Here is a 21,327-nt window from a genome sequence, read left to right as displayed (position 1 = left end):
TTCTTTATGTGAAAGAAATGAAAGGAAGCATAGTCTGTGCATGTAAATATTATGTGTATGGCCCCACACACACACGCAATCCATACTATTAGCCAATCACAGTGCCAGTCTGCCCTTATGGCTATAGCAATATCTCATGTATCTTATGCAAGCTGAATTTACCTTCTCAAGTCATTTTCTTTTTTTTATTACAAGCCAACTGCAATGAAGTTACTGAAACAAAATAACAAGTAGTTGCTGAAAATAATTAATTTGCTCATTATAAAAATGTTGAAGCAGTTAATTATTCAGAATTGGCAAGGCACATTTTTTAGCCCTGTAAGAGGAAGATGGCATTAAATGGTTCATAAAATTAGATCACAATAGATAATTATATCAGTCAGAGATAAAGTACATTCTACAAAAACCTCACAACCATTGCAAGTTTAGGAAGACACTATGTGGATGACAGAACAATATTTTCATATTAAATAGGAGGGTTCCCTTATGGAGCTCCTATGTTTAAAGCCCATCAACCAAGTCAGTTGAAAAAGAAGGAAATATATCTACCTTGAAGGAAGACCAGGGATCCTTACACTCTTCAGCTCATCAACCCCTTCATGAAGTTTTAGATTGTTCATCAACCCCCACCCCAACATTTATTATATGAAAATAATAAATACTACTTTAATTAATAATGCTAAAATTATAATAATTACACTGACCCCTTGGATAGTCCCATCGACCCTTGGGGGTTGTATTGACCACCTTGGAGAACCCTGCATTAGGCAAACTAACTGAGATTTTATGACTCAGCAACTGTAGTCAACCTTTCACTAAATTCTTGCTTGAGGTTTCCAACATTAAATGTTTTTGAATTATTAAACTCAAGGCCATGCAAGAAGATTTTCATGTTAGAGAAACTTAATGATGGATGTAGCCAGTAAAAAAAATCCTTATTCCCAGAATGTAACATTGATACATGCTAGATGGTTTCAACATGATTGCCCTCAAAGTTCTAAGGTGCTGTCTTTGGTAGCTCTTCCCATAAATGATGAGAAGACTAGAGAAGATTCTCCAATTGTTCCAACATGTAGTCATGGCAATTCTTTTTACTCCCAGAGCACTCTAACTGTATTCAACTGTACAACTGCATTTTGTGGCTACAAAGTCCTTCTGGAGGGTTGGAACAAGACATGGGCCAACACATGCATCCTGTTGTCTCCATGATAATTAGATGTCTGAATGTCTGAAGAAGTGTAGAAAGTGTAAACTATGAGAAGCTCCTTAAATCATTATTCAAACCATATAAATGTCATGCTTTTAGATCAGTATATCACTGTCCCAGTGTCTGGATGCTACAGTACAGAAAACATTAGAACAATTAGATGCACTATGCCCTGGATTCTATATAACACTAGTGTGGTGGTAAAAGTACACTACTCCCCAGTACACTACCAAACCTATGAGATGCCTCCCCATACATATGAACTGCTTAAACTGCCCTGAGCAAGCTGAATTGACCCTGAGTGGTGACAGGGAGAAGAATCAGTCAGGAACCTGTGGCCCAGTAAACCAAATTATTTATATTCACTAACCATATCTCAAAGATAGTATGGCTAATATGCTGAGCTAGTAGGAAGGGCTAAATAATAATAAGGTCACAGATGGATTTATCTAAAATATTCCAATGTCATGTTGTAATTTACACTGTGTCTGCCTTTTTCCTTTGTCTTGTCTTTGCAAGGTACTAGGCTAGGATACCAGGATCTATTGCCACCCATGTAGGCTAAATCTAAAAATCAGATAAGAGGAAGGAACATAAATAACATAGAGAGAGCCAGCCTCAAAAGCCAACCCAGAGAAAACATAATGAGCCTACTTGAGACAATGGTGCTATAGTTGGCAAAAGCAGTTGCTGTAACTTTTCTGGCTCTCATTTAAATGTAAACCAGTCAATTTATTGAAATGACTGAGATCACAAGTGAAGCAAGTTCAAACACCTATGGATAATGCTATAAAAATCCTTAACAGTGGCATTAGCTTAATGGAACTACTATACAGTGATTTTTAAAAAGTATAGAATAATCACAAAATCAAAAGTGCTATTTTTGAAATACATACATACACTGTATGGAGAGAGAGAGAGAGAGAAAGAGAGAGAGAGAGAGATTACCTTTTTTTCATAGAATCATAGGGTTAAAAGGACCTTGGAGATTTTCTAGTTCAACCACATGCCCAGGGCAGGAATCCTCTTATCATATCATCCTAGACAAATGGTTGTCCAATCTTTTTAACTTTCTCTATAATGGTTTATTTGCAGAGTGGGCAAGTTTGATTTAGTGGTTAAGACATCAGGCTAGAACTGGAAAACAAATGAGTTCTAGTCCTGCCTTGGACACAAAGCCAGCTGGGTGACCTTGGGCCAATCACTCTCTCTCAGCCCTAGGAAGAAGCAGGCAATGGCAGATCACTCCTGAAATCTTGCCAAGAAAACTGCAGGACCTTGTCCAAGCAGTCATCAGGAGTCAACACTGACTTGAAGGCCAAAAAAAAAAATTGCTACCCTTTTTTTCCAGCTCAGAGCATCCCTGACATTTCCTTCCAGGAATAGTCAGCTTAGAATACCTGATCTGCGTTTTCAGTGTTGATTTATATTACCTAGCCACCCAAGACTTCCGTACTATGTTCTTGAATATAATCTCTAATTAGCCTCCAGAATGTTCAAATTTAGCTGAATCCACACAGCATCAAATCATGTTTTTATTTGATTATTGTATGGCGCCCCAAGTCACTTCTTGTGAGATGGGCAACTATATAAATTGGATTAATTAATACATTAAATAGATAAATACTATAGCCCCCCCATCCCACCCCCATTGACAAGGTGTTCTTTTCTTCAAATGCTTCACCCTTTTTTCCCCAAAAGTATCTTGTATGGTGGTGCCTGAACAATTCAATTACAGTTCAATTGCAAATTTGCAGAAAGGTGTCATATGTAATTTTGTGTCACTGTATATAGAAGAAATTCAGTAAAGATTACAAAAAAGGGAGGTACATTTGGATTGCTTGACTGATAATGAAGACAAACATTAATTACATAATATGGCATTAAGAAATAATTATTGGGAAGAAAGCCCAGCAATGGAATGTTCCTATATTTTCTAAGAGAATGATGAGGTTCATTTCTAAAACCTTTAACTACACGATAGACAGTCTGAGAGTTTAGTAGGCCCATTCCTGCCGATTCTTAAAGCAACATTGTGCTAAACTGAGCATCTTAGAAAAATGCCTCGTGATGCTGATAATCCATTCTGGGCCAAATCAATGGTGGCATTCTACTGTACTCCTAACACCGACTCAGTTCACACCATCAAACAGCACGCGACTGTCTTAAGGGTAGTATTATACAAGTTACTAATCAAATCTTATATAGCTTAATGGAGCGCTTATTATGCTCAAATTCTATGCATTTCAGTAAAGCAGTATGATATCATTTAACATTCCAAATAATATGAGTGTTCCAAAACTACATTACTAAATCATTAAAGAAAAACTTTTAAAAATATGGGATTGACTCATAAAAAGATTTGATATAACTATGAAAAGGCCAGCTATTATATGATTTTACAATCACGCTTGCTTGCACATAAGCAGATCCCAGGATTCCTAATGATATAGATAAGCTAGTAAGGCATGGATAACTCGCCAGCCTGAAGCATCAGCTGCACCTACCTAGGCATAAGCTTGTAAAACAAGCTGCATTCTTGACAATTGATTGTTCAGAATGTGAGGTTACATTCCACTTTCTCCCTTTATTTTACTTTATTTATCTCATTTATATACTAACAGAATACAAAGATTCCTGGAAATTTACAACCATAAAAACATAAAGCGGTGCCAATAAAAACAGTGCAATAAAAATGCAGTGAAAGTCAAGTCAGTTACCACCATCATTTCAACCATTAAATAGCATTCACCAGCACAAGGCTACATCAGCTTTCAAAGGCCCCAGGGAATTATTCTGTCTTGACTGCCTTTTGAAATGAAGCCAGAGTTGTCAACAAAGGAATTTCTAGTGAAAGGCTATTCCATAGATTGGGGCCCATAGTGAGAAACACCATGACTGGCCCCCACCAATCTTCCCAAAGTAGGGATCCATAGCATGCCAGTCTGGGACAAGAGTACTGGATAGGATTATTCTATCTTGAGAAGGCAGTCCTTCAAGCAGCGAGATGTCAAGCCACTTAGCCTTCTTAGAGGTTAAAACCAACACTGAATTGTACTAAGAAGCCCACTGGCAGCCAATATCTTTCTCAGCCATTACTAATCCCTACCGAAAAGCTATTTTACATGACTGCACCAGTGTAGTCCTGAGTGAATGTACATATAATGGTTGGAAGCCACTATACATTAAATCACTTACTAGATTCAGATTATTGTAGTTTATCCCCATTGAATTGTATAGACATAAATAAAATCTGAACTAGCTTTTCGCTCTTATTTCAGTGGGCTAAGGGTAAAACCTATCTACTTTAGGTGAGTGGGAAAACAAGGAAACTGCTGAACTTTTTAAAAAAAGCACACAGAAAAGTAGGAAACCTAATAATTAAAAAAATATTTCTGCTGGGTTCTACTGGGTTCTGAATCAACAACCTTTCATTTACAAGTTAAGTATTACAGTATAATCATTGTGTTGTTATAGCATTCATCATGATAAAGATAACTCTTGAAGGTGTTAGAGACTATGGTAAGCATTAACTTGATTGAAGGAGTATTCCTCCCTCTGACATGTAGCCAGTGAACTATTGTGTTAGCCTACAACAGACTGAAGCACACTATCCAGAATGGATATGAACACTTGAGGAAACCTAACATGAAAAAGTATATTTTGGAAATGGAACAGAAAAACATGCCCCGAGGTTGCTTTGAGGGTGAGTGGAGGATTAATAGAGGGTAATATCCATTTCTGTTCTTCAGAGACAGTTGCCAACTGTTTTAGCAACAAGCAAACATGCCATACAGATAATCTGTTAGCCTGCTTTCAGCCTTAAAAGTACACATTAGCTGTTCTATGATGCCATAAAGCTGCAGCATTTAGAGCAGAGATGTTAAACACAAGGCCTGCGGGTTGCATGCAGCCCCCAGCACTCCTGCGTGCGGCCCGAACCAGATTAAAATGCATTTGGGAAATGTTTAACAAAATAAAATAACAACATAATAAAAATAATATTTCATTTTAAAAATAAAAATAAATTTATTCGTCAACCACCATAAAATTCAGGGCTCGTGCTTGCAAGGAGTCCTGTACAAGCTCGCCGCCTCAGCTTAACTGCAACAGCAAGGTTGCTTGCCACTCCTGCAGCGTGGGCTGAGCAGGTGCAGCATGTGGCAGGAGGCCCCTCTCAGTCTGTGCTGCAGCAGCGCCAAGTGACCTTGCTGCTACATTTAACCTCAGGCAGCGAGCCTGTGCCTTTTCCCCAGGACAGCAGGTAGGCAGCCTTGCACTGGCAGCCGGCCTGCTCCGGACCCCAGAGCCTCCAGCACACAAAGGAGCACCTCTCTCCAAAACAGCTTGAAGTAATGTCTCTCTACCTCCAAAAAAGGTTGAATTAACGTCTATTAAGTTTCAGGCTGCAGTAGGTCCCTGATCGTTGTTAACTTTATAAAAAAATCAGTTTAGGCAGAGAAGAAGGAAAGAATAGGGAAAAAATGAAAGAGAGGGAGTGATCTAAATGCTTTCTGAATAATGCTTTTCTTTATTTTTTATTTTTTCTATTTTTTTTTTCATTTCATTATCAAATGGAAGGAAGGAAGGAAGGAAGGAAGGAAGGAAGGAAGGAAGGAAGGAAGGAAGGAAGGAAGGAAGGAAGGAAGGAAGGAAGGAAGGAAGGAAGGATGTTTACAAAATATTGATTGCAATTATCCATAACTAGTGAGTTTATATTATAATCCACAACCTACTGTATATGTGTAGAGCCTGTTTGGTCTAGCGGTTGAGGTGTCAGACTAGAAACCAGGAGACAGTGAGTTCTAGTCCTGCCTTGGGCACAAAGCCAGATGATGGACAAAAGCCAAGAAGCAATTATTTGTCCAAGCCTCCTGGGGGGTGTCAGATTCTAAGTTTCAACAGATCCTACACCTTGGGGTAGATATCTGTACCAAAGAAGTCCCAGAACAGATGGTTGGATTTTTCATGGAGATTCCCATACAGTATGCTCAACATATGCTCCTGGTAATGGTATGACTCTTCCCCATACAATTCACATGTGAAAAGATCAGTAGTGTTTTCTAGTTCCCTGGCTTGGAGCTGATACCCACCTATAAGTGAAGGACTCGTCATTTGAGCATATCTTCAATTCATCTTATAACTACTGTGGGATTCAAATCCATTCTGCTTCAACCTAAGGAGGTGCAAACATGTTCATTCATACAGATTGCCTAGCTGACTTTTGTTCTGTATTCTGTCAGTCAAGGGATCTGAATATCTCACGTGGGAAAGAAACTGTGTAGGTTTTAGCAGCCAGGGATCTCTGTAGGGAGGTCAAGAATGTCAAGATGGTGGCCACAACCACATGATTGAAGGCCTGCCCCTTTTTTGCATGTGCCACCCCTGTGGACTGCCCTGTTAGCAGCTGGAATTTATTTATAAAAAATTGGGCTTTTTAAAGACTGTTTGGTCTGTTTGTTCACTTTTCACCATTTGTAGACAGAATATTGCAGTAATTCAATAGATGTAACAGATAATATCCAAACTGTATTTCTTGAGGCTCTGATACTCCATTTAAGAATGCAACTGGCATCAGCATGTCTTAAAACCTCAGCCAGAATTCATCAGCTCCCTTTTTCTTCCTGGCCTGTAACTATCAAATCTAAAAAAAAAAAAAGGTTTTGAGAATCTTGACACTTTACAACTGTTATAAAATATAGATTGGCTTTTTAAAAAATTGCCCCTATGATTTGGCTTTTTGCCAGGGCCAACAGAGGTGTCATATTGTAACACAACTACACTAAATTCTAAAAAAACCAGATCCTATAATGGCAATATTTGTAGCAGACCTTTATAGGTTCGATGTAATTTTCAATAATGCTATATTTGCATAAAAGATTTATTAGTGCATTTTAAAGTAATTACATTTTAGATTGTAGCAAATTATGCCAAATTGTTATTTATTTGGTCACAATACATCAAATCAAACCTTTATTATGATCATACGGCCAGCAGTCAGATAGTCATAATACATAATACATCAGTTTCACCTTACTCACATTTTTATTGATTAATAGTTATTTGCAGGAATATAATAAAGGGATTAACCGATATGCACTCAAGAAAAATCAACACCCTTATAACACCATTCTCCTCATTTTGTTCAATTTACTCAAGAACTAATACCCTAATGCTAATACCAATTATCTAATGCTGATACACATTGTGAGAATCAAACACTGAGGACTGGCCAAAAGAACTGTTCTGCTGTGGTCTAACTTCTTGGAATATTACAGCCAATCCGAAATATAAATCAGTACTATTCAACCAATAATCTGTACTACAAGCTATAATGCTTTTCCTATTCCTTTTTGCAGCCTTGGTACCCAAGTTGTATTTCTAACCCTAATATCAGATTAAATTATGAGTCTAATTTTAAATTAATTATCCCCATACACAAAGACCAGTTTCACACTGAGCTTTGTACACTGCCGTTTGTTTTTTAAACTTCTCACTTCTCTCTTTTGGGATATCTTATCAATTCCATCCAATCACTACTTCTTGGTATAAAGAAGCGAAACTATATAAAGGCATATTTTTTCATGTGGAAATTACAGTCAGGAGAAACATTAAAGGAATGTAGTTGCAATAGGTTACTTCTGCAGGATAAAACAAGAAGAAACAAGATCAAGAATGAATCAGTGATGAATGAAGGTGGGCAGACAGTACAAAAAAGTTCACTGAAGTAGTTTGGTCATATAGAAAGAATGGAAGAGTCAAATCACAGAACAAATTTAAGAAAAAAGAGTGAATGGGTCAAAAGGAAGGGAAGGATGAAGAAAGTTGCAGTTGGATAGAACTGATGAAATCCTCAGAAAAACAGAAGTAAGAAATTTAAAGAACAAAAGGCAATTTATGAATTGGTATATTAATACAAATTACAAATTGGTGCATGGACATGGTGGAAGCAAATATGGTTTTCAAGAATGGAAACTTGTGAAAGTTTGGTGGTTGGTGTAAACTAGATTTAGATATGGAATATATTCCATTCCCTTTTTTCCCCCTTCTCTCATGTCTTTACTTTGAATACTATTTCTTATTCCTTTTCTGCACTTTCCATTACACTGCTTACCTTAAAATGGTACAGCATAATCAGTATGTATATAAACACTACTTTAGTCTTCCATACATTAATCTTCAATACATACTCTTCATTGCATCATGCAATCCATCTAACATTCATTGCAAACAATTAACATTCCCAACCAAAACTCCTTTAACATCATCACAAGCATTCCTTATAAAATTTATTCATAAATACATTAAACTGCCAAGTGGGACCATATCCTAGTCTCACTCCATATTGAAAATTGAACAATTCACTAAGCATGCACTGTATTCCCATACATTATTTACTTCTATCATATATCACTCTTACCACCTTCAGCAACTGCGTACAATTCTATATTCATGAAAATGCTCTATAATACTTTCTCTAAATCAACAAACTTGCAGTGAACTTTCCTTCTCACATTCATCCATTTGTTTGTGACTTCCTGAAGAGGAAAAATCTGGCCTGCACAACCCCTATTCTTCCCAGATTGTATTCACTGTTCCCTCTTGTATCATTTCAATCAGAATTCTGCCAGGCACTTTCCCAAGCATACTTAACAAATTAATCCCCATGTAACTTTTGCATTCACTCTTCACTTTTGAACCTTCCAAGTTCTGGTTACATTCCAGGAGCCACAGGATTGCAGCCCAAGTGCAGGAAATATAAAACAATACTTTTAACTGAAATCCCCTGTCTTAATATACTGAAAGCAAACCAGACACAACGATGTTTTTCCCTCACACATTTAGGCCTTTGAAAAGAATCAACATTCCATTCCTATGGTAATATTTATCTCATTTAGTTGGTTACTGCTCAGAATAAAATGAAGGAAGCTACATATTATACAATGCCTAACATTTAGGCCTTAGTAATAGGATTTATCTGAAGACAATCAATAAATAAGAAATATATTAACAACCATCCAGAGTAGGACACTTTGCACATTACATATTCCTCCAGAGAAATTAGTTCCATGTAGGAAAGTGCACATCCAATTATACCGTGTGATAATCCCAGTTTTTGGTTATTTATTGCTTGAACATAGACGTCAATGCTAAAAAGCTTCACTTAGAATTGCTACATGCATGGATTTCATACAACTTTATGCAAAGAAATTACATGCATTTAGAAGTCTATGTTTTACCAGGATAAATCATCACTCAGTTATGCTGTACATGACAGATATATGAGTGCATAATTTTATATAAACATTCTAATTTTGAAAGCATGAAGATTACAGGGACATATATTTAAGCCTCAGATCTTTTACCCCAAGCTTCATGTCTCTCTGTATAGTCCGAAACAGAAATATAATCTTGCTCAGCTGTTTATGGTTATAAAGTTCAGTTCATTCAGAAATGTTGCTTTAGCAGGAAGAGTGACTGTATTTCCACTTCAGTCCTTTCAGTTAAACACAAGGAAGTCATGAATTGAAAAAATAGAGCTACAACATTGTTGGTATTATTCAGTCAGTCAATCATTTCCTGCTCTTTGTGATCTGATGGACATCATTTCACCAGGATTGAGTTCTCGTAAGTGCATGCTTGTATCACTAATGATAGTATCCAGCCCACTTTTTTTTATTGCCTTCCACTTTTCCCAGCATCAGGGTCTTCTCCAATGACTCTGCCTTTGTAAGATTGATCGATTATTGGATTTATGAGGTTGTCCAATTCAAAAACAAAGATTTAACTTTATTATTGGTGCTTTCAATGAGCAGTCTGGTTTGGCTTCATCCGCACATCCATGAGGACTATCTCAACACCAAAAAAGTGACTGAGAGGCCAAACTAAATAATAACTTAACCTATCTATTAAAATGTATCTATAATGACTTAATAATAACCTAACAATTCATTTATTATGTCCTGTGATATTTCCAGACTATGAACTGTACCGAGCCCCTCTCCCCTCAGGTTCCTGCTTTCAGAGTTAAAGCCTTCCTCCTTAAATCACTTTTTTTCCCAGTCTGAATTACTTTTAATAGTTATTCTTACTGTTGTTATGTTTCATTCTTTATTATCAATTTCCTTCAGCAGAAAGTTGGGACCTAAAGTGAATGAATGAACTAACTTTCTGTCACAAAATGTAGGGCAATGATAGGATATCCACATCTGAGAAAGTGCTGTTTCTATCAAAACAGGGAAAAGAGAAGAAAGTGTTCTAGCTGATTTTCTTAGAACAAAAGTAATGCACGTGGGACTCAGCATTCACAAAAGATTATACTCTGTTTAAAGTGCTGTCATTAGGCAGTCTGCCATCCTCTGACTGAGAAACTGAACAAACCAAGTTTACATTAAAAAATCTAAAAAATAATAAGAAACTAGGACAGGGACTTTAAATTTGCCCCTCAGCCCTTGGACAGCAGACTGAACAGGCACACAAGTTGTGGGGTCACAGTCTTCCCCACTTAGAGTGAGATGTATTCTGATTTTTAAGTAATTACTTCTACATTTGAATCTACATGTATAAATTAAAGTATGCAAATGTTAGGCCAGTCTGGACTTTTTTGAAGAAGTCTTCTCCTTTTCTCCTTTTCAAGTGCAAGTGACCTCATATCACCAGGACCACAGGCAGCCAAAGAACACGCTTCATTGCAGGTGGGTACATTGATGTAAGAGGCAACGTCTTACCTGAAAGAACAGAGCTAAGGCTGACTTGCAGCTCCCATCCTTTGGTTGGCCTTCCACACATCTGGAATGTGTGAGGTTGGGGGAGGTTTCTGTATACTATCAAACTCTAAAACAGTAAGAAGGAACAGGACAATAGTTAGGATGTAATGGGTATTGCAGAGAGGGATAGGTTACCATAAACAAGAGGCCCAGTAAGAGCATCTAATTACATCAGGGAGGAGGAGGCAGATTCAAGTATTTCAGGTGAGGACTAAAGTTATTGCAAGATGTAATTTTAAAATATGTTGGGGTAAAATACTAACATATTTCTGCAGTAATTGCAAGAGGTGTTTCAGCAAATCCTTCTTGAAATTATATCCTCACCAAAATATCTGGACTTTTAAAAACGTATACCATTAGAGCTGCCATATCTGGGCTGTAAAACTCCAGATGACCATTAGATGGCAGCAAAGAATTGTCCAAATTTCTGTAGCCCAGAAATAGTGGCCATAATAATAGTTGAGCGGCAAAGAATGATTTCAAGAGAGGGATGGGAATATTCTGCCTTATTGATTAAATCCAGAAGCTGAATCAATATATACTAATGGACATTCATTTAAAAAACCTTGGCCCATTTGCTTTAACCCAGTGAATTAGAAGACATGTGTTTTATTGAGACAGGAATCATTTTATCTTTACTTCCTTAATGGAGAAATAAATTCAGTGTGTAAATGGCAAAGGCAAAATAATAATTTGCTATATTCACTGGCCTTTAACTATTTGTCAATAATATATGATACTAAATTATCATTTAAATATATAGGTTTCCTTTATAAATTATTTGGAAGCTAACATGATGGAAAATAGGATAATTGCCCCAAACCAGTTCAAAAACCCCAAATTATAGCATGAGTAATTTGTGGTGATGGACCCAGGATCAGGCAGGCAAGTGAATAATTAGTATTCTGAACTATCACAAAGAGATAGCCATAAGTTCAGAACCCCCTAAATACTGTAGGAGGTTGATTCTGAACCCACATGGACAGGTTTCAATGATTGAAAATCTTTACACATTCCAATGGCTCTGATTGTATGTATTAATATATGATGAAATTTATATCTTACCTTTTTACAAAATATCCTCCAAGTCAGCTTACAGTTAGGCTACCAGTACATCAAGCAGAACGTATATCAAATTAGCTCAACCAGTTGATTGTTAGATATGCAACCCATCATTACTACCACTACTACTGTGACTACTACAATTTCTCTCTATGTATAGAATAAATGCCCATATAGAATAAATACATAGAGGACAAGGATCCTCAGACAAGGATGTGCCCTATAGCCCTGCCCAGAACCGCACAAATAGGCTGGAAACTCTGAACAAGTTTAACGTATAGGTTCTCTATGCAATTAAGAACTCTGATTGTCCAAAACTTCTGATTATATGTGGAATCTGTGCACATGCGTGCCCATTCTCAGTTGTTTAGGCACAGAGATGAAAGGAGCAGCAAGAGGTTACAACATCAGAGAGAAGCTCTTATTTTTGTATATTCCATCAGCTTCTAGCAGTAGGTCTGCATCAACAGTTTTCCATAGAATATATTGTAGCACATGTCAAGAACAAGAGGTGCCACCATAACCTCCCTATCAAGGGTAATCACATAAGACTTTTCTTTATAGCAAGAAAGATTATTTTTCCAACCAGTGACTTGGAGTTCTTTACACTTTTAAGGGAATGTGCCCTCCTTCACGCCTAGGTTGGCCAAGCTGCACATTATTGTTTGAATTGTATAGCAGGACAGGCACTGAAATAGACCGATCTTTTATCAGTATGGCTAATGCTAGTTTTATTGTTGTAAATTGCTGAGATTCCATGCAGATGATAGTGAAATATAATATCAAAAAGGAAAAGGAAAGGAAGAGCTGTGCTTGGAGTGCTGCATTTAAAATAGGGAGACCCAGGTTCAGATCTATGCTTAAGCATGAGTAGCCAATATGGGCACTTGAGCCCATGAATTTCTGATTCTGCTGCAACAGGAATGGAACATCTGCAAATGCAGTTTGAAGGTGACAGCAACAATCAGGACAGATAATTTCCCATTGGTGAGAACTTCTGATCATCCCATTTATGACTCCTTGCTTCAGCCCATCCCTCACCAAGTTAGTTGTTAGGGAGTCATAGTATCCTTGCACTGGCCTTCTAATTCAGTCAGAGGGTATTTTTGCTACTTAGCCTCCCAGTAATCAGCCTTTTTCTTTTCAAATCCCCATAGAAAAACACAGCACAAGAACAAGACGTTAACTGGGTGCAGATTTCTACAGAGCTATCAAATCTGTGCAGATCTCTAGTGCTCCTCCAGACTTTTGCAGTCTAGGTATAGTAGCTCTTCAAAAATCGGCAACCTTGCAGCCCAGATATGGTAGCCCTATTTTTTTGCCAGTTGTAGGGCGTACTATTTATCTGAAGTCCCTGATGAATACAAACTGGAAATGATTCTGGGGGTTTGAGGAACAAAAACAGTGGCTGTGTAGAAGTGTCCTGTCTCTCAGCCAAATGTACTTTGAAGGTCGGCTGTGAGGATAAAATTGGAGGCAATGACCCAGATGCCATAGTAAGGTGGAAGGAATGTCCAGCTGACAGCAGCCCCTCTAGGTTCCAAGCAGAGACCCAACCTTTCCTGCCAGTAGATCTTTCACTCTTTTAACTGGAGATAGATCTTTTGCAGCCCAAGAAGAACTAGAAATTATCTTTCTCAAGTCATAAAAAATTTCCTATAATTAAAAAAATCCTGTAATCATAAAAGATGAAAAGAGATACAGGTAGTCCTCACTTAGTGACCACAATTGAGACCAGCAACTCTATTGTTAAGTGATATAGTCATTAAGTGAAACATCACATGACCGCGACTTGCAATTTTACTGCTGGATTCACCACTGACTCTGCTTGTCAGAAGCCAGCTGTGAAGCACACAAATGGCAATCATGTGACCATAGGATGCTGTGATAGTTGTAAAAACCTGCCAGTTGTGAAGTGCCCAAATGTCAATCATGTGATTGCAGGGACGCTGCAATGGTTGCAAATGTGAAGACCGGTCGTAAAGTTACTTTTTCAGCGCTGTCATAACTTTGAACGGTTGCTAAACAGGGCAGTCATTAAGTGAAGTCTACCTGTAATTAAAAATAAAGATTTTCCCTTCAAGGCCTTGATTTAAAAATGTTTACTTACTCACACATAGATGCTTTAGTTTCTCATTTTTATACATGTAAGGCATATTCTGGCCTGCTTTTCAGAATGGTGGCTCTGGAGTGTCTTTCTGCTAGTAACATTACAGAACCTTAGTCTGCCATTTGTGGACCCTCACAGAAATAATTTAAAATGAAATTTTGAAGTTGACTGTTTCCGGTATTGATACTGAAATCGTATGCCTGACCATTAACTAAGGAAGAAAATGAATGTTTTACTGATACTCAAACTTGTATTCAGAGAATGAAACAAAATTGCTGTCATACAGATTTAGTTATAGTTCAGTAACTTATGCAAATTAGTAATGCAGAAGCACAATGTCAGAGTATTAACATTCATTGCCTTTTTCCACGTCTACCCAATTCCACTGTAAGTAGTGTGGCATCATGTTGGCCAAATTATCATTTTATCCTACCAGAGTGTTTTCTAAATAACTACTGTAGAATGAAGCTGGTTACTCAGAAGGTGTGTGGCTGTCCAGATAAGATCCAGGAATAAGCAATGTGTTAGATGCTGAGATATATAAATAATACATATTTCTGTCAGCCTTTTTTTCTTTAAAAAAGCTTTAATGTTTCTTTCATTAGTATAGATTCAGCAGTGTAGAATAAACATGCAAAATAAAAATGCAAAATAAAAGCAAGAAGAAAATGCTATCCATATTTTTAAAACAGAGGGAGAGGATTCAGTAAGGTGCATAGCCAACAATTATATGAGACAGCATAGAACTATTTATTACAAAATGGTAAAATCACATAAAAGGTATATGTAAGGATTTCTCAATATACATTACAAAGTGGTTGTCCTGGAGGAGGAATGGGAATGGGGACACATGAGCCAAAAATGTGTGGTTGGTTAAATATAGAATACTGAATCATGCTGTCATTTTGTTACACTGGTTGGTCACTTGTTGAGATGGGCAGTTATAGAAATCCAAAAAATAAATGAATAATTGGAGCTGGAGCTCCTACTACAGCAGCACAGAGCTAGAGAACCTCTGCTTCAGGTTGGAAAACAGCCGTTTTGAATCAAGCTGGATAACACAGGCACAGGGCGTACTTGCAAGGGGCTAGGAGGAGGAGGAGGATTGTATTATCTGAATCTGTGCGGGAGTGAGTGGCCCGTACTAGCAATGGGCTAAGCAGAAAGTACCGCTCTACTCAGTCTGAATACTTTCCTTAAAGTAGCTTAGAGTTAAGCCCAGATCAGTGCAGTACAAATATGCTCCACATCTGAGAATAAGTACACCTTACACAGTGCTAGATGACATTTCTAGCACTGCAACCTGGTTTCAGTTACCACTGAATTACCACAAAGAATATTTGAAAAATTTAGGCAAACCTGTCAAACTGTATCTGCCAATAAATCTTTAAATGAACAGAAGCTGATGCAATCTCTATATAATACAAAGTTAAAAGTGACATATTTTGTAAATTTGAATTCAGACTTACTATCTAAGAGCCATTGTTTACAGATCCAAAATAAGAAAACAATGAATACGGAAGAATACAATTGATGCCCTTTCAATCAGTACTTTTTAAAACCTCCTTTGGCAAAAATAATAGTCTCTAAATGTTTCCCATAGCCAGCTTTATATTCTTGGTTTTGGATTTTTTTCCCCCTCATTCTTCATGCAGAACTCTTTTAGCTCAGAAATATTCTTAGGTCTTCTTGCAGGCACTGCATATTTGAGATTTCCCCAAACATCTTCAAGATATTTAAGTCTAGGGACTGCAAAGGCCATTCCAAAACTTTTATCCTTCTTTCTTGTAAGTGCTTCATAGTTGATTTGGAGGTATGTTTCAGACTGTTGCCTTGCTGAAATATCTGACCTCTGTTCAGATTCAATTTCTTCATTGGCTATGGAGCATTATGGGACCATCTCTCTCTGACTGTTTCTACCACCCCAGTAAGTCCAACAGAAGGGCACGTTGCAGGTCCTATTACAGAATGCCATCTGGAAGGACCTAGGAAGCAGATCTTTTCTGTACAATGCCTGCCCTCAGGAACACTCCACTCCCTGAGATCTGGTTGACCCCAACTCTTCTGGCATTTTGTAAAGCTTATCAGGCTTATCAAGGTTTTGTTCTGCACATTTTTGATGATGAATTTGTGATAGGGTCAGAGAAAAGGTTTCATTCTGGCAACTCTCCTATGGAGATCATTGTTGTATAAGCAACGTTGTAGTGTGGACTTAAGGACAGCCATTCCAGGGTCAGCTAAACATTTCAGTGGGTCATTTACAGTTATCTGTGGATTCTGTTTTGCAGATCTGATCAGTTTTCAGGCAGCTGTAGCTGAGATTTTTCCTGTTCTTCCAGACCTTCTCATCAATAGTTCTATGTAACTTCAATCTTTAATAATGTCTCTCACAAATGAAATTCCTAGCTGGAAACATTTAGAGGGTTTTTTAATAGTCTTTCCTTGCTTTCTAGGAGTGAATTATCTTCATTTTTCAATGTCCTGACACTTGCTGAGAAGAGCACATGATGGTTCAGGGGAGACTAAACAACAATCACAACCTGACGGATTAGAAAAATCAGAGTCTTTGTTCACTTGTGGAACTGGCATCACAAGGCTAATTGTAGGTTTAATTAGTCAATCAGCTTTTGGGATCCTTATGAAGAACTTTACAGTAAAGATGAAGTAGTGCTAAATCATCTGGACACATGCCCACATTTCTGAATCTGGTAAATTCAGTATGGTCTCCCTTTCAACCAGACAGCTTTGAACTTATCAACCAGTGGTTCTCAAGGTGAGCCATATTGTCTCCCAGGGGCCCATGCAATATTTCTAGGGGGTCCCAATAAGCTTATGAGGGAAGGTCCCAAATTTAACTGCCAGGGATATGATCAATTTGTCATAATCCTCACAGCTCATTCTCTGTGCTAATTTCAGCAGCATAAATATTGAAAATTGCTACAGTTTACAATAAATATCTTAACAGCAACTATGAGGAAGGTCACAGAAGTAAATGAAGCTCAGAGGGGGGCCATAAGCAAAAAAAAAAAAAAAAAGACTAAGAACCCCTGTTATAAACCACTGCACGTAAATAGTAACCTTTCATTCTAATCTGAAGAAAGATGTTGTACTGTATAGAGATTGTGTCATGTTCTGTTCACTTAGCAATTCTCTGGAACATCGTATGTGCCCAGGGGTGCCTAACTTTTCATGCAACTATATCTCCTCAACTTGACAGGTGATAAAGTGACATTTTATTGGATGGGTTTAAGTACAATGCTGGATATAATTACAATGCAGTGTCTTCTAAAATGTCACATTTCCTTTTGATATATGTAGAACATTCTGGGATTTTTTTAAACTGTAAGTTTCATAGGAATACAATTCTGTGAAATAAATGTAGCTTCAAAGACTCAGCATGACTTCAAAAGGAATGTTTAAAAGGTTAGCTTCCCCCCCCCCCTTCAAATATCCTGCAACTGAAATACAGTAGTTTCAGGGTGGTGGGGCTGTTTTTTGTTTGTTTGTTTGTTTTTTAGTAACTAAATAGTAATATTTAGTAAAGAATATTAGCAATATTCTTTTCCTAAATTTCCAAAGGAAGATACATCCCTTTCCTGCAATACCAAAATGCATGTAATAGTTTTCAGTGGACAACACCTAAGAAGAAAATAATCTCAAGAGGAAAATCTTCTTAAGATAATCAAACATAAATGCAATTAAGCTGTTATGATCAGACTATGTTTTGAATCTGTTGTCAAGTTGTGAAGTATTCAAGGAAGAGGGATATATTATAATTAAGAAAGGAGCTGTTCTTACAGAATGGTAGAAAGGATGTGAGAATATATCTATATACCTTTATCAATAAAGACTAAGTACAAGTAAAAATAACAGTAATGCTGTTCATAAAACAACTTTGTAGCCACTGAATGATGGTCACTAGTTCTGATCTCTACAACTTCATCATAAAACGTTTATCTACATACAGTATATGTAGATTCTGTGAACCAGATCAGGAAATAATAAGGAATCTGAGGTGATCTGATTCCCCCACTCCTGATTCATGTTTCTTGGACAAGGCCAGCTCAAATACAAGAGTCAGCTAAAGCATATTTATCTCTATCTCCATCTCTATCTCTATCTCTATATCTGTTTCCAAGGAGATAAGATTGAGACAAAGCCAACAGCACCCTGATGTTGTTCAGCTACAGTTTTCACCACTCATGACTATTGGGCTGCATACTGTAGTCCAAGAACAACTGGGAACTGAGATTGGGATCCACTGATCTAGATATAGATCTATATCTATAATCTAATCTATATAGATATAGATTTAGAGAAGGTGAGATAATATTTTTTTAAAAAAGTAAAAGGTACACAGAGAAAAGCATTTTATTTCAAAATGCCAAATCAGTTCATAATATGAACAACATGTTCTACATGCATTGCACATTTCTCTCTTTTCACATATTTTACTTTCTAACATTTATTATCCCATTTCTCTTGTTTCCTATAAAAATGCATAAGCAAGGGTAATAATTGCACTTTGTAAAAAGGAGTAATGCTTGATTCTATGGATTTACATAGAATAAACACCCTTTCGTACAAAGAACTGCATTGATCTTACTGCCATGGGATTTCTGACAGTCTTGAAAAGTCACATCAATTAACTCCATTCATTAACTGGCTTAGCCCCTGCCTCATGGAGAAGAGGGCAACGAGCTTCATCATGCTTCCGCTGGAGCTGCAAAGTGGTGTAGGTCCCCCCTTCAGAAGCCATGTGGCACTTTGGCTTCCTCCCTACACATAGCATACACAAAAGCCTCCCATGAAACAGAGCCAGAAATTGGCTTAATCAAAAATTGTCTGCAAATCTACATGGTTTAGCACAGTGTTTTCAATAGACAAGGGGATTTTAAATTTCACATTCTTTTCCATGTTATGGAAAACAAAAACCTGTTATTATCTTATAGTAAGATTATATACATTCTGCATTATTTGGGCATAATTCTCAAGTAATGAGAGTATATTATCTCAAATAGTTTGTAACAGTGGTGCCATTAATTCTGCCAGTCTTCCATGATTTAAATCCAGTGACCTGCTGCTGTGAACAGTTCTTGCTTTGTGTAGGCAAGACAAATGAGTACATCTGATTCTGCTGCATATGCTGAAAAGGTCCACTTACTCCCAGTGATTTACAGCACACTAATCACATGAGCGTTTCAGTCTTATTGAGGGAAGAGAAAAGAGTACAATACATTCTGTATGTGGGCAGGTTAAAAAGAAAATTGAGTGAAATACCATACTATTTTTCCATTGGGAGAAAAGTTTCCATCACAGAACAAAGGTGATAATTCCCATTACTCTCCTTCACCATCCCAATAGGCCCACTGGAAGATCCTCCAGAGTAAATCTGGGGGCCACAGGAAGGCTGCATGAGGAAGACTTCCAAGGCTTATCTTTACCCACCAAATGCAGCATAAGTCATTTACCATTTTTAAAGAGTGTATCCCCATAACATTGCCTTTATCTCGTTCCCAGCCCACTACAGACGCAACCTAAATTCATCTTTAGGTGTTCCAGTGTAGCACTTCCTGTCTTCTTCTGGCACAAGTCCTGGATTACAAGATCTGCAACACTTTGCTGACAATGTGGGTGATAACACAGTCAGCTGCTTAGATCTGCTCAGCCCCCTTTGGTCATTGCCCTCCATGACCATTTGGGATTGTATTGCCAGAGAGAACAGACACAGGGGTCCCACAAATACATCTGCCCATGTAATGCCTGACTAGCCCTTTGGAGGCATTATATGGATTCCTCTTATACACACAGGTATACACTGTTGCGGAAAAAGTAGGCCTGTTTTCCAACAAGTATTTACTGATCTTTTGAATGAGAGGGAGGGAGGGAGAGATGAGAGGAGAGGAGAGGAGAGGAGCCAGATTCCGCCAATGTTGCTGGTTCTATCCCAAATCAATGTTTTACAAGTTTTCTTCTGTTCTGCCAACAGAGGTGGGGGGCTACTTTCTACAGCTGGGCCCAGAGCCATTTTGCTTACCCCATCTCCTGTTTTGTGTACTCCATAAGCTACTTCTAGATGCTGCCAAACATAGCTATTCACTCTCAGCCTTGTATTCTCATGTACAGCTTAACTATCATTTCCTCCAACTTCACCCCATGTCCAACTGACCGGACACAAGCACGGGGGGAGGGAAAAGAGCTTTCCTGATGTGCCAGGTGGCCCCCCTCCTGCTTCAACCCAAGCCCTTCTTCTGGACTTCTATTTCTTTGAGCATGAGTTTAGCACCCTTCCAGAAGAGCACTAGAGACCTGTTTAAACAAAGACTAGTGTTCTTTCAGAAATGCTAATCATGTATTAAGAAATAGCCCAAGTGATAAGTCATCAGTGCTCAGCACTTATACTCAGATGATCTCCCACTTGGACAACTTATAATTTGGCCAAAGGCTCCTTCTGAAGTGCCTGCCTTCTCCCCCTAGCCCCATCCCACCACATGTTAAGCAGAACAATTGGTGGCTGTTTTTTCAGCTGGCAGGAGGAGCTTGGTGGGAGGGAGAATCCACCAATGGCTGCCCTTACATTGTCCTACATTAAACTTGTAAGGACAGCACTAGTCACAAGCCTCATTTCTGAGGCAGATTAGAGCTCAACTGTTGGGGCAATGCAATTTTCGCCAGTGTACTTTTCCGCTGACTCAAGGACAGGAAAAAAAATCTGTCAAGTAAATTGATATGAACAGGCTGCAGCAAGTGCTTAAAGCTGTTGACATTTGTAGAAGCCATCTACTGCAAATACCTAAGCCCCAGTGTTTTACTGATTTTCATCCCTGGCCCTCCTTTAGTGGACTAGTTTTCCATAAGCAATCTATTAGGTAAATCACTTCTGAAACTTGCACAAGAGTCTTTAATGAGCCTTTTAAACTCTTTGGGGTGTTTTGTTCTTGCAAGGTTTTGGAATGGTTCTAGCATTGGTTTTGTTGTTTTTATTGTTGTTTTACTTATTTCTAGGACCCACCGGATGGCTTCTAAATAAATACCTGACAGCTACTTAGACCATAGGCATTACAGATGGAATTTCTGTTATCCTTAGTCCAAAACTATACTCAGCCTTCATGCTCTTTTATACCCTCAAATCCCCATAAACAGTTGGGCCAGCCTGTCAATTCTTGTGTCTCTTTGGAACC

At 37.9% G+C, this 21,327-nt stretch overlaps 1 protein-coding gene across 8 annotated transcripts in view; it reads left to right on the top strand.

Moving 5' to 3' along the window:
* Positions 1–21,327, top strand: part of LOC148214914 (uncharacterized) — a 158,963-nt gene that overhangs the window by 37,904 nt on the left and 99,732 nt on the right. For 6 of the 8 annotated variants that reach the window (XR_015796967.1, XR_015796960.1, XR_015796964.1 and 3 more), the window contains exon 2: positions 10,845–10,902. The exons of the other annotated variants lie outside the window; for them this stretch is intronic. The gene's annotated coding sequence lies outside the window, so the exon portion shown is untranslated. The remainder of the gene's footprint in view (positions 1–10,844; positions 10,903–21,327) is intronic. 8 annotated transcript variants of the gene reach the window in all.

Source organism: Python bivittatus, unplaced genomic scaffold, assembly GCF_059951505.1.
Source record: "Python bivittatus isolate LINGU-HERP-01145 unplaced genomic scaffold, Pbiv_v1 ctg000480_np1212, whole genome shotgun sequence".
NCBI classification, from domain to species: Eukaryota; Metazoa; Chordata; class Lepidosauria; order Squamata; family Pythonidae; genus Python; species Python bivittatus.
Note: the sequence above shows the minus strand (reverse complement) of the source record. Positions and strands in the feature narration are given on the sequence as shown.